The sequence below is a fragment of the Balaenoptera physalus genome (assembly GCF_965194825.1).
Source record: "Balaenoptera physalus genome assembly, chromosome: 8".
In the NCBI taxonomy this organism is placed as follows: Eukaryota; Metazoa; Chordata; class Mammalia; order Artiodactyla; family Balaenopteridae; genus Balaenoptera; species Balaenoptera physalus.
In genome coordinates this window covers 74,102,678-74,118,259 of record NC_138887.1, presented here as the reverse complement: position 1 = coordinate 74,118,259, position 15,582 = coordinate 74,102,678, and the positions used below count along the sequence as shown (strand labels likewise).

Below are 15,582 nucleotides of genomic sequence, written 5' to 3'. Positions count from 1 at the left end.
ACAGAGCAGAAAGATGAGAAGGACCTGGGCCAGGCATGTGTTAGTGAGCCATCAAATTAATCAACCACAAAACTTCTCTACTTCCAAACTTCTAGTTGTAGGAAATTACAGATGTTCTCACCAGTTTAGCAAGTTGATTCAAGGTTTTCTGTTGCTCAGAGCTAAAAGTATCCTAAAAGAGACAGCAGGAAATGTGACTGTATAATTCACTTTAATTAATTTGTTCAACATATATTAATTGAGCATCCACTATCCCCAGGCATTGTTCTAGAACTTGGGCATAGAGCAATAAATAAACTAGATGAATCCCTGCCCTTATGAGCATATGTTCTAGGGAGGAATTCACTTTGTGTGATGCCTTGTATGCTCAGCACAGCCCAAAGTGGGAAGAGAAAAGGCATCCAATACTGGAAGAATGGGAGGAAAGTTGCATTTATTATGCATCAGAACACTTTTCAAAGGCTATCTCATTCAGTCACCACGGGCGCATGGTAAGATTGGTGTTATGGCCCCATTTTACAGATGAGGATGTTGGGGCTCACATATCCAAGGCAGAGCCAGGATAAGAATCCACATCTTCAACACCAACTCTGACACTCTTTCAGCTCTCGTGCTACATTAAGCCTACAGGGTGTCCGGTGGGTCAACAGGAACAGCAGAACTAGAGACCCACCAGATCCTGGTGTCCCAGCAGATGGACACGTCATGGAGACATGTCTCTACCTGGTACAAACACAGGGCTATTGTGTGCCCTGTGAGGACTGTAAACAGGACAAGGCAGTAAAATTCAGAACAATCCCGAACAGATGGATATCTGGCAACTGTGAGATAAACACTTAGAGCTTTTGATGAGTTGGTGACGGTGCAGGAAGGAATGGAGATGAGAGCTCTGAAGGGTCTGTGATTTCCTGGCCTGTCAGCTCTGATCCAGGCTGCCCTGCAAGGGATGTGGCCGCACCCTCTGTAGAAGATAAACAGAAACAGCTCTGTGATCATGGTTAGGCTGACAAAACGGAGGGGAGTGGGAGCAGGGGTACTGTTTCATTCAAGAACTGCGTGTTTTCCTATAATAATGCATAAAGGAATCCTTCCAGAAATTTCTGTTTGGGGTGCTATTTTCTGACATAATAATGGGGGCTTCTATTTATTGAGCGTTTGATACATGCCAGGCAATGTGCTAAGTCCTCTCTCTGTAGGATCATATTACAAAGTTAATTCTATTGTTATTCTTGTTTTTACAGATGAGGAAACCAAGACACAAAGTGTTTTAGTCATTTGTCGAAGGTCTCAGAAAATAAGTGTCAGAACTGGGATGTGAACCAAGTCTGTCTTTTGATTACTGGTCTATACTCCCCTCTGTGGGTTTATGGAACTTCAAGGCACTGTGTGCTTGCATTCTCCACTCTGACCTAGGACAGTGCTTCTCAGCTTATCCAAAGTGCAGGACTGGTTTGTTTGCTTGCTTTGTTTTGTCCAATCTGCCATGGGCTGATAGAGAGCTCTAATATGCCTACAGAGTTCCACCACATATGACTCATAACCCAATCTGCTCTATATCCTATAAGACCATCCTGACTACTTCTTGGATGGCGCAGCAATGTCAAATCACTATGAGGGTTTTCATTCTGAACATTTCCTCTCAGTGTCCATATTGCCTCATTGTGGACCAGCAGCAAACAGTCCAAGACAGGCACTGGTCCACAGACACACTTTGCACAGCACTGATCCAGGACATTTAACCTGCAGCCCCTAATACTGAAAAGGCAAGAGAGCCACTTAATGATGAGTGTTTGTATGTACAGGGACATCTCAGAGAAGGAAAGTCCAACATTTAAAGTTCCAAATGAAAAAGGGAAAAAAAGGAAGCAAAGACATTTATAAAAAGGTAGTTCACAGACCTAAAAGCATCTTTCATATTATAAACTAATACGATGCACTTGTCTAACAGTAGAACAGAAAAATAATTCTGGTAAAGCCATTCATCGGAAAAGTACACAGCCATTGGAGGGGTAGATATAATGTTAAGTAGAAAACAAGATGAACATGCAAAATTATATATCCAATGTGATCCCATCTCCAACACATACAAATCTGCTATCAAGAAAGGACTTTATAAAGTATCTTGTCCTTAATTGTAATTTGGTAGATTATTTTAGTTACTGACTAGTATCGTTTTTTTCCTTAGCATACGTATTCAGATCTCCTTAACTTATTTTAAGAAAGCTGTTATAGGGAGTTCCCTGGTTGCCTAGTGGTTAGGATTCCGGGCTTTCACTGCCATAGCTCGGGCTCAATCTCTGGTCAGGGAACTGAGATCCTGCAAGTCACAAGGCACGACCAAAAAAAAGAAAAAAAGAAAGCTGTTATAAATTCATACTCACTAAGGTATAAATGACTGATAACTCCTAATATTTCCCAGGGAGCATTTGCCTTTTAATGGAAGACATAGTTAGCTGAAAAGAATTAATTGTCAGATTTCAATCAGCTATGCAATAGGTAAGTTGAAATCAGGCAATAGATGAGGTTGGCTGGAATCCTTGATATTATATGCATGTGCCTCAAAAGCTTGGTCCCAGCTCTTCTTACAAATGAAAAGAACAAGAGTGCTGGCCAACAGCAACAAACCATGAGACCAAAAATACAGGTGGCTGCCTCGCTTACCCACTTAGGAGGTATACATGTGGAGGCTTTTGAATTATTTACGATTTAAAACTCCCTTACTTCCCAAAAGAATTTGAAAGCACTGATGAAATTTTAAATAATTCAATTTAAAAAAACAGATTACAAACAGTTTACAATATCCAAATGACAGATATAAAGATATTACTATAGTGGAGTAATCAATTCATTTACATTTTCCTCCCAGGATACAGCATTATTTTTTACTCAACAAAAACTTGCTGATCGTTATCTCCCATAGCACTTTCCCCAGTAGGCATTCCAAATGAACAAATTAATCAAAGCACATCAACTTCAAGGTTTAACTATTTCCTCCTAAGGAAACTTGTGGAAATTGATACATAAATTATGAAGTATTTGTTAAATTCCAAAGCAACAGCATATTCTGATCACCATTTTGTTTTTCCACTAAGCCATCTAGAGCATCTCAGGCCTGAAGTACATTATGCACATTATATGTTAACGCCTTATAATGTATTTAGAACTCAGCAGACTCTCCTTCCCCTCACCTCACCATCAGATGATCCACACAGGTCGAATTTGGTGTCAAGCAAATTAAAAGTGTTATTTTATTATCCAAAGTAATTGTTTCAACATTAAAAGGCCATTATTATGAATCGGTTATGTTGGTGATTATGCCATTAAGAATGTGGGGCTAACTATTGGTTTAGCTGAACACCCATGTTTATGAAAGCCTTCTTTAGGCTCTACTCTATGTGGCAAACCATTCTTAACTGGGTACTCCAAATGGTCTTTGTACCTCAGATGTATTTTTCGAAGACATTAACACATTGAAGCCTGTCCCCAAACTCCCCAAGCGACCATTAATTAACAGTGTAAGAAGAAAGAACCAGGCCTCCCATTGTGATGTGGCTGAGACTAAAACTTTCAGCAGTGATGGTGCTCAGAACCACACAGTCACTGGATAAGATCTCTTACATCAAATTTTTCAATCATGGGAAGAGGGGTGAGGGGAGGGAAGGCTATTAGAACAGTGCTTTTACTCAGAGCACTCTTTAAAAATCTGCTGGATACAAATATGTTTTTGAAAGCTTCAAGGAATCTCAACCTTGTAAGGAATTTTGAAATGAACTCCTTAGCCTGGCCCTCAAACAGCTCCCATATCTGAGGACTCAGTAAGTGCTAAGCCCTACATTAGGTGTTTCGAGTATTATCACTGATGCTTACAAATCCCTGCAAGGTTTCTGTTTTACAGATGAGGGACAGAAGCTTAGAGAGGAGACTCTTCCCAAAGTGTCACAGCAATCTGGAAGATATAACAAAGATCCACATGGGTCTGTCTCCAAAACACAGGCTTCTATTGCATACTGACCCCTTAAAATGGCAATCCAGCTCCAAGCTTACATTCTATGCCACAGGGTAGCTTCTTTAAGCATATATCTAAGAAAGATGTGATTAATCATAAAACCAACAAAACCCTGTAAAACACCCAGAAACAAACTTTACAGGAAACAGGCAATATCTGTTTGTGATACACACACACACACACACACAGAGGGACATTCAAACAAAGGCCTGAGCAATTGGGAAATCATGTGTCATTCTCATGCAAGACTCAGAATTGTGAAGAATCCAATTCTCCCCCCAAAATTAATCTATAAATTAAATGTGATTCTAATGAAAATTCTGACAGGATTTTTTTTGAAAATTTGAAAAATGATTCTAAAGTTCATCTGGAAGAATAAACATTTAAGAAGAGCCAGGGAAATTCTAAAAATGAACAGTAATGAGATATTAAAATGTGTGGACCTGGCACAAAAATGCAGAGTAATCAAATTACCATGGTAGAGCCCAGAAAGTATATATGGACATTTAGTACATAATAAAAGTGGCATTTTATATCAGTGGGAATAAAATAAATTATTCAAGAAATGATCTCAAAAAAATACCTAGTCATTTGGAAAAAATAAATAGAGCTGGATCCCAACCTCATTCTTTACAGTGAGTTAAATTCCAGAGGGATCAACAATTTAAATATAAAAATTAGAACTATAAAGTAATAGGGGGAAAAAAGATAAAGATTTTTATTATCCTAGGAAAATGGCAGTCTTTCTTATCATGAGTCAGAGGCCACAAATGAAAAGGGGAAAACCTGATAAATTTTATTTTGTAAAAAATGTAAAATCCCTACCAGAGGGCAGACAGCAGAAGCAAAAAGAACTACAATCCTGCAGCCTGTGGAACAAAAAACACATTCACAGAAAGATAGACAAGATGAAAAGGCAGAGGGCTATGTACCAGATGAAGGAACAAGCTAAAACCCCAGAAAAACAACTAAATGAAGTGGAGATAGGCAACCTTCCAGAAAAAGAATTCAAAATACTGATAGTGAAGATGATCCAGGACCTCAGAAAAAGAATGGAGGCAAAGATCGAGAAGATGCAAGAAATGTTTAACAAAGACCTAGAAGAATTAAAGAACAAACAAACAGAGATGAACAATACAATAACTGAAATGAAAAATACACCAGAAGGACTCAATAGCAGAATAACTGAGGCAGGAGAATGAATAAGTGACCTGGAAGACAGAATGGTGGAATTCACTGCTGCAGAACAGAATAAACAAAAAAGAATGAAAAGAAATGAAGACAGCATAAGAGACCTCTGGGACAATATTAAACACAACAACATTCGCATTATAGGGGTCCCAGAAGGAGAAGAGAGAGAGAAAGGACCAGAGAAAATATGTGAAGAGATTTTAGTCAAAAACTTCCCTAACATGGGAAAGGAAATAGCCACCCAAGTCCAGGAAGTACAGAGAGTCCCATACAGGATAAACCTGAGGAGAAACACGCCGAGACACATAGTAATCAAATTGGCAAAAATTAAACACAAAGAAAAATTATTAAAAGCAGCAAGGGAAAAACAACAAATAACATACAAGGGAACTCCCATAAGGTTAACAGCTGATTTCTCAGGAGAAACTCTACAAGCCAGAAGGGAGTGGCATGATATACTTAAAGTGATGAAAGGGAAGAATGTACAACCAAGATTACTCTACCCAGCAAGGTCTCATTCAGATTCGATGGAGAAATCAAAAGCTTTACAGACAAGCAAAAGCTAAGAGAATTCAGCACCAACAAACCAGCTCTACAACAAATGCTAAAGGAACTTCTCTAAGTGGGAAACACAAGAGAAGAAAAGGACCTACAAAAACAAACCCAAAACAATTAAGAAAATGATAATAGGAACATACATATCAATAATTACCTTAAACATGAATGGATTAAATGCTCCAACCAAAAGACACAGGCTTGCTGAATGGATACAAAAACAAGACCCATATATATGCTGTCTACAAGAGACCCACTTCAGACCTAGGGACACATACAGACTGAAAGTGAGGGGAAAGAAAAAGATATTCCATGCAAATGCAAATCAAAAGAAAGCTGGAGCAGCAATACTCATATCAGATAAAATAGACTTTAAAATAAACAATGCTACAAGAGACAAGGAAGGACACTACATAATGATCAAGGGATCAATTCAAAAAGAAGATAAAACAATTATAAATATATATGCACCCAACATAGGAGCACCTCAATACATAAGGCAACTGCTAACAGCTATAAAAGCGGAAATCGACAGTAACACAATAATAGTGGGGGAGTTTAACACCTCACTTACACCAATGGACAGATCATCCAAAATGAAAATTAATAAGGAAACAGAAGCTTTAAATGACACAATAGACCAGATAGATTTAATTGATATTTATAGGACATTCCATCCAAAAACAGCAGATTACACTTTCTCCTCAAGTGCACACGGAACATTCTCCAGGACAGATCATATCTTGGGTCACAAATCAAGCCTCAGTAAATTTAAGAAAACTGAAATCATATCAAGCATCTTTTCTGACCACAACGCTATGAGATTAGACATCAATTACAGGGAAAAAAACGTAAAAAACACAGACACATGGAGGCTAAACAATACATTACTAAATAACTAAGAGATCACTGAATAAATCAAAGAGGAAATCAAAAAATACCTAAAGACAAATGACAATGAAAACACAACAATCCAAAACCTATGGGATGCAGCAAAAGCAGTACTAAGAGGGAAGTTTATAGCTATACAAGGTTACCTCAAGAAACAAGAAAAATCTCAAATAAACAATCTAAACTTATACTTAAAGGAACTAGAGAAAGAAGAACAAACAAAACCCAAAGTTAGCATAAGGAAAGAAATCATAAAGATCACATCAGAAATAAATGAAATAGAAACAAAGAAAACAATAGCAAAGATCAATAAAACTAAAAGCTTGTTCTCTGAGAAGATAAACAAAATTGATAAAGCATTAGCCAGACTCATCAAGAAAAAGAGGGAGACGACTCAAATCAATAAAATGAGAAATGAAAAAGGAGAAGTTACAATAGACACCGCAGAAATACAAAGCATCCTAAGAGACTACTACAAACAACTCTATGCCAATAAAATGGACAACCTGGAAGAAATGGACAAATTCTTAGAAAGGTATAACCTTCCAAAACTGAACCAGGATGAAATTGAAAATATGAACAGACTAATCACAAGCACTGAAATTGAAACTGTGATTAAAAATATTCCAACAAACAAAAGTCCAGGACCAGATGGCTTCACAGGTGAATTCTATCAAACATTTAGAGAAGAGCTAACACCCATCCTTCTCAAACTCTTCCAAAAAATTGCACAGGAAGGAACACTGCCAAACTCATTCTACGAGGCCACCATCACCCTAATACCAAAACCAGACAAAGATACTATAAAAAAACAAAATTACCAACCAATATCACTGATGAATATAGATGCAAAAATCCTCAACAAAATACTAGCAAACAGAATCCAACAACACATTACAAGGGTCATACACCATGATCAAGTGGGATTTATCCCAGGGAGGCAAGGATTCTTCAATATATGCAAATCAATCAATGTGATACACCATATTAACAAATTGAAGAATAAAAACCATATGATCATCTCAATAGACGCAGAAAAAGCTTTTGACAAAATTCAACACCCATTCATGTTAAAAAAAACTCTCTAGAAAGTGGGCATAAAGGGAACCTACCTCAACATAATAAAGGCCATATATGACAAACCCACAGCAAACATCATTCTCAACAGTGAAAAACTGAAAGCATTTCCTCTAAGGTCAGGAACAAGACAAGTATGTCCACTCTCGCCACTCTTATTCAACATAGTTTTGGAAGTCCTAGCCACGGCAATCAGAGAAGAAAAAGAAATAAAAGGACTACAAATTGGAAAAGAAGAAGTAAAACTGTCACTGTCTGCAGATGACATGATACTATACATAGAGAATCCTAAAGATGTCACCAGAAAACTACTAGAGCTAATCAATGAAATTGGTAAAGTTGCAGGGTACAAAATTAATGCACAGAAATCGCTTGCATTCCTATATACTAACGATGAAAAATATGCAAGAGAAATTAAGGAAACACTTCCATTTACCACTGCAACAAAAAAGAATAAAATACCTAGTAATAAACCTACCTAGGGAGACAAAAGACCTGTATGCAGAAAACTATAAAACACTGATGAAAAAAATTAAAGACGATACTAACAGATGGAGAGATTTACCATGTGCTTGGATTGGAAGAATCAATATTGTGAAAATGACTACACTACCCAAAGCAATCTACAGATTCAATGCAATCCCTACCAAATTACCAATGGCATTTTTTACGGAACTAGAACAAAAAATCGTAAAATCTGTATGGAGACACGTAAGACCCCAAATAGCCAAAGCAGTCTTGAGGGGAGAAAACAGAGCTGGAGGAATCAGACTCCCTGACTTCAGACTATACTATAAAGCTACAGTAATCAAGACAATATGGTACTGGCACAAAAACAGAAATATAGATCAATGGAACAAGATAGAAAGCCCAGAGATAAACCCACACACATATGGTCAATTAATCTATGACAAAGGAGGCAAGGATATACAATGGAGAAAAGACAGTCTCTTCGGTAAGTGGTGCTGGGAAAACTAGACAGCTACATGTAAAAGAATGAAATTAGAACACGCCCTAACACCATACACAAAAATAAACTCAAAATGGATTAGAGACCTAAATGTAAGACCGGACACTATAAAACCCTTAGAGGAAAACATAGGAAGAACACTCTTTCACATAAATCACAGCAAGATCTTTTTTGATCCACCTCCTAGAGTAATGGAAATAAAAACAAATGGGACCTAATGAAACTTCAAAGCTTTTGCACAGCAAAGGAAACTATAAACAAGACAAAAAGACAACCCTCAAAATGGGAGAAAATATTTGCAAACGAATCAATGGACAAAGGATTAATCTCCAAAATATATAAACAGCTCATGCAGCTCAATATTAAAAAAACAAAAACCCAATCCAAAAATGTGCAGAAGACCTAAATAGACATTTCTCCAAAGAAAACATGCAGATGGCCAAGAAGCACATGAAAAGCTGCTCAACATCACTAATTATTAGAGAAATGCAAATCAAAACTACAATGAGGTATCACCTCACACCAGTCAGAATGGGTATCATCAGAAAATCTACAAACAAGAAATGCTGGAGAGGGTGTGGAGAAAAGGGAACCCTCTTGCACTGTTGGTGGAAATGTAAATTGATACAGCCACTATGGAGAACAGTATGGAGTTTCCTTAAAAAACTAAAAATAGAATTACCATATGATCCAGCAATCCCACTACTGGGCATATACCCAGAGAAAACCATAATTCAAAAAGACACATGCACCCCAATGTACATTGCAGCACTATTTACAATAGCCAGGTCATGGAAGCAACCTAAATGCCCATCGACAGACAAATGGATAAAGAAGATGTGGTACATATATACAATGGAATATTACTCAGCCATAAAAAGGAACGAAATTGGGTCATTTGTAGAGACGTAGATGGCTCTAGAGTCTGTCATACAGAGTGAAGTAAGTCAGAAAGAGAAAAACAAATATAGTATATTAACGCATATATGTGGAATCTAGATAAATGGTACAGATGAACCGGTTTGCAGGGCAGAAATTGAGACACAGATGTAGAGAACTTACGTATGGACACCAAGGGGGGAAAGCGGCGGGGGGGTGGGGGTGGTGGTGTGATGAATTGGGAGATTGGGATTGACATGTATACACTGATGTGTATAAAATGGATGACTAATAAGAACCTGCTGTATAAAAAAATAAATAAAATTAAATTTAAAAATTAAAAAAATATATTTTATGTTCTGTTTAAAGCTACATCATAATGTTATAATTGAGGAGAATTCTACAATCCCTTAAGGAAAAAAGATTGGTAATAAATGTGCACACGAATTGAAAACACGTGTTAAAAAAAAAAAAAAGTAAAATCCCTATAATTTAAAAAAGACAAATGAGAAACAGAAAAAATTTACAACAAATACAACTTTTAGAGTTAATATCACTAATCTAAAAAGAGTGTATAAAAACTCTATATTTTCCAACATTGCTTGATTTTTTACAATGAGCATACACCATTTTTTCTAGTGAAGAAAATAACAAAGCTATTTTTATTTTTAAAAGAAGTATTTGTTTAACCATGCCTATTTCCTCCATTGTATAACTTTCAATATTTAAAGGAATCAACCAATAACTTTAGATCATACCATTGCAACTCTAACCACAGGGGGTCTCAAAGCTGGATGTTCTTAAGAATCACCCAGGGGCTTCCCTGGTGGCGTAGTGGTTAAGAATCCTCCTGCCAATGCAGGGGACACGGGTTCGAGCCCTGGTCCGGGAAGATCCCACATGCCGCAGAGCAACTAAGCCCGTGTGCCACAACTACTGAGCCTGTGCTCTAGAGCCTGCGAGCCACAACTACTGAGCCTATGTGCCCCAACAACTGAAGCCCGCGCGCCTAGAGCACATGCTCCGCAACAAGAGAAGCCACCACAATGAGAAGCCTGAGCACCGCAATGAAGAGTAGCCCCTACTTACTGCAACTATAGAAAGCCCACACGCAGCAACGAAGACCCAACGCAGCCAAAAGTAAATAAATTAAATAAATAAATTTATTTTAAAAAAAAGAAGAATCACCCAGGAAGGTTTTATTGCTGATTTCAGGGGTAGAGGAATTTGCCTTTAAAATTTAACAAGCATCTTGATGTGTCTCGCCTGCTAACCTCACTTTGAAAACTATAATAGCATATCCAGTCACAGAACATTTTAACCTGAAAATAAGTACACTGAGAGACTATCTCCATATTTACCAGGAGATGTAAAAATATCCAGTGCTTCTTAAAACAGCTACATTGGCCATTGAAGAATTGCCTTCTGTCTTGTAGCTTTGGTGGCCCCTTAAGACCTGATGTTAAAATGCTGGTGCCAAATGAAACTTATTGTCTAGGTTTTATCCTCAAGACGGCTTACATTTTATGCCAGGAAAACAATTCTGGGGTATGACACTAAATTCTCTGCAGCTCCATGGTGTGAAGTATGCGAGGTCTGTCTTCCCCCAGTTAAATGCCTCTTAACAGGAATTCAATCTTCTGTGTGCAGTATGAATTTCACTTAGTGGAGATGCTACACATGTTTTCTAAGGTGAAAAAATTCTGCTTCTTTATTGGAACTTTCCTGCTTCATCCTGACAATCAGATTTTTTCATAAACTTGGAATGACCTTTATAAGTTTCTATTGGCTCCTCTTTCCCTCCTCAGTTTTCACGTCAATATTAGGAGCTTCACAGGCTTGAAGTATTGAGACAATAGTACAGTTCACTAGTTATGTGTGATTTATTCAAAACTATCTTGTTAGATTAGAAACTTAAGATTTCAAGTCAATTGATGACATGTCTAGACTTAAATGTAGTCTACTTTGAGACAGCTTCCTATAATTGGTTTTTCAAAGGATGTGAAGGCCTTAAAAATGGATCGTTTTTTCTAATTGTTTTTTCTCTTCTTTCAACTTTTAGTGACAAGTAGTTGGGTCCTGTAACCCACATGTTTAAGCTTTCAGTCATTTCTCTCCTCATACATATGTATTATTGTGCTAGATAAAAACAACTGTTACCTTTTTATTGTTTATCTAACATTAGATCATTCCTTCCTTCCTTCTTCAATCATTGTTTGATCAGTTCTTATTGAGCACCAAGATACAGTCTAATTACCTTGCTAGATCATAAGCACATAAGAATTTTGGAAACTAATTGAGTGATCTAATTTTGTTCTTCCCTATGCTTCCCCAGAAAGGAGCCAAACTCCACAATCACAACATAGCTCCAGAAATATCAGCTCTACAACTACCATGAGGTTAGGCTCAATAATCTTGGTAAATGGCCATGAAAAAATTTTAGTGAGATATCTTACCAGTCAGGGACTAACAACTAGCATTACTTTCATCTGGTGCTCACGGCCCCCAGTTGGGTACTTTTGGATCTCCTGGTCTTCACTGGTATAGAAATACCTAAGCATCCTACCACCCGATGATATATATGACATGCTCTGCCAGTTGCTCTACTTCATACTGGTTGAGGGACACACTCTTTCACAATTACCGTTCTTCCAAAACAATCTTTACTCATTATCTTGAATCTGGGAGTGGATCACTGATAAAAGACTGCTGTCTGAACAGGGATTGCTTGTCTCCAAAGTCCTGATAATGATTTGGGATAGGCACCTGCTCACCCAGGCAGTAAAAATCTCTCTCTTCATGTCTCAACAAACTTGTACTGCTGTTTGATTTCTGAGAAAATTAAAAATTTACTCTCAGTGCCCAGGCCTCACCCCATGCCAAAGAAAGCATCAAATTGGGATCAGTCTGGAGTCTCCCTTGGAAGTCATTGCCACGGATTCCACACATAAGATGATCTCACAGGAAGCTATTTTGGAAATCCCCAATATCAACGTGTGGGGCAGAGGCTTTGACTCTGTGAGGTTTCAGCAAAGCCTCTCTGATTTCTGGCTTGCATTTGTAGAATTCAAGACTCTGAACAGTGCCCCATAGGACTAGCAAAACATCCTTCTTCAATAATTCAATAATTTCACCAAACTCCCGTATCTTAGACGAGTCACTGGTAACAAGAGTTGTTATCATGCCATATGTTTGGTCCCATGGGCAATCTGCTTGTGTTTATTTTATTTGCTTCTAGATAGCCTCCAATACAACTTGGAAAACCCTGAGCCTAAAAATTGGGGGAATTACGTAAAGTTCATCTGGAAGTCAGCACAGACTTTAAGCAAGTCCCTCATTCTTTGGGGCAAGATGGGCTGGGTAATAATTCTCAAGGTGTCAGCTTGGAGGAAAGTCTCTAATCAATAGGCCACAGCGTTCTTTCTGTCCTTAGACATTGTCTCAATCAAAATGCTTCCCTCTGACACAGACAAGGACACGGATGGCATGCTTATCAAATCCGATGAAATTCATTCAGCATATGAATCCCAAGAAACAGGACACTTGACATCCAATTCTGCAATACACTTCAGAGAAACCGTTTAAGCAGTGTCTGTTCAATTTTCAGTGAAGATAGGATTTAGTGGCATATGAAGAGTAATTATCAAAAGACTTATACTGCCTGCTATTGTTTTGTTTTCTTCTTCATTCTCATTAGTAACCCTTTTTTGGGGTGGGGGCAAAAATGTGTGCAGACTTTGAGATCACGGTACGTGTCCATGGTAGTTAGTTCCAGCAAATTACAGCCAGCCATTTACTACCATCTTAAAGGAACACCCCAAGATATCACACACACAAGATAAAGTCCTTGCAGGCAAGTTCAAGTCCTATAGCTCAAAGGCCACTGGATTTTAGAGCTGATAAAAATATTAGAAATTATCTAGCCTGTATGTCCCATATTACAAATGAGGCACTTTAAAGCTACAGGATTCTCAGGACTTCCAAATGCCCCACTACAATTCAGAGATAAAGCCTGAATGAGAAGCCCACTCCCTCCCTATACGTCACTCCCTTGATGCTCCAGGATGCCTGACTCAATGCTTCCTTATAAGTAGGTGGTGCCTCTCCTTCAGGTCCCCTTCTTCCCAACACACTCCCCGTGAGCCATTCACACCAGCATTCCCACAAAGCTCCATCCCTTTATTGTGACTTCCTCTGTCTAGAAGTCCTTCCTTGTTGGTCTGGAAACCATTGCCTAATCATCTTCCAGGACCCAGCTCAAATATCAGACTTTGGGGAAACTATTTACTCCACCACAGTTAGTTGCTCATGTTCACTTTGTCCATACTATGTGAATTTTCAGACTGGTTTACATCCCGCTGTCTCTTCCACTGTGAGCTGCTGGGAGCAAGGATAAAATGTCAGCCATCTTGAAAATCCAACTTCAGGTAGAACCAGGTATATGGTGACAATAAATGGCCAAATTAAAACAAGCAAATCGACAACAGCAGCGATTTAAAAAAAAATTTAGGCCCGGCCCCATTCCATAATTCTGTTGAAGCCACAGAGATTAAAAAGACAACAGTTTTGCTCTCAAGGGGCTTACAATCCAATGGAGAATTCACTTATAACTTCTCAATAAATATCTGCTGAATGATGAATTAACGTGATCTAATTCCAATTCTCCCATGTTGATAAGCTATTACCAAAATTCAAACGATCTCAGTGTGTTTTGTGGAGCCATCGTTTTTTATCTTGATTAACGAGACTTCCTACTTTGTGGTCCTGATTTTCTCACTTCACTGCATTTATCACAGCCCCCAGTGCTGGGCTCTCACCATAAAGCTGTACAGAGAACACAGTGGAAAAATTCATTCACACACATTAGAAGTGTCTCCCATGAAAAAACTATGCGTTGACCTGGAGTGAGGAAATAGGCACACATACTGCTAGTTGGAGTATAAAGCAGTACAATCATTCTGGTTATCGACTTGGCGATGTTTATCACCATTTTAAATGTACATCTCTTAGTCCCAGCATTTCCGCTGCTAAAAATTTATCCCATGAACATGTTTGCACAAATCTGCAAATGTATAACGATATTCACTGCAGTGATGGTTGAAGTAGCATAAATTTTTTAATTGTTACATCCATATCCTGGAATTCCATGCAATCATTACAAAGGATGCAACAGATCTAAATGCACTGAGAAGGAGAGATGTTCAATATATTATTAGTTCAAAATACAAGGCACTGGAGAGTTAAGGTTTGGTAATACCCCACTTGTGTAAACAAAGAATAGATACACTTATTCATATATGTATAAAAATTACTAAAAAGTATACAAAGAATATTAACAGAGATTGTAACAGTGGATGGTATAGAAGAAAGGAAGGGACAGGAGGACAATTTTTTTTATTTGATACACTTCTGCAGTGTTTGAATTATTTTTCTATTGAATATATTTTATGATTTCTTCCATCTTCCATCTTCTTATCACCTCCTTGTTTTATCTATTTCAGTTTAAGCAACTAGGTTTTCTCAAGACTAGGTTATTTATTCCATATTAACCCTCTCAAACTCATACACATCTCCCAAACTTATTCTCTCTAAACCACTTTTTCTGCTTTAAATATGACCTTTCCAAGATCTTTAGCTTATGATTAACCAGATGAAACCATCAGTACATGGACCCCCAATCCAGGTACTGAATTACAGAAAGTACTTTTGGAAAAAAAAATGCTAACTCAATTGAGTCAGTTCAAACATCCGCAAACATTAGCAATGCCACAGTGTCATGACGCAGGAGGTCAAAGGTCCATGCACTCCACACAGGGAGTCACAGCAGGGCTTAACTGGGGCAGTTCTGGTTCTGCCATTAGGACCACGCACACTCCAATCCCAGTGAAAGTACATAACACACCGCAATTATCCCCGGATCACTGGCACGGTAGACCCAAACAACTCCAGTCTACCATGTCAATGTATATTCCGGGAGTCTTTAATGCACGGATCATTGGCAAGCTGCACCATA

The 15,582-nt window shown here is 38.1% G+C and overlaps 1 protein-coding gene across 5 annotated transcripts in view; it reads right to left on the bottom strand.

Annotated features, from left to right (window-relative positions):
• Positions 1 to 15,582, bottom strand: part of LOC309665532 (uncharacterized protein) — a 219,767-nt gene that overhangs the window by 168,829 nt on the left and 35,356 nt on the right. The gene's annotated exons all lie outside the window — the stretch shown is intronic.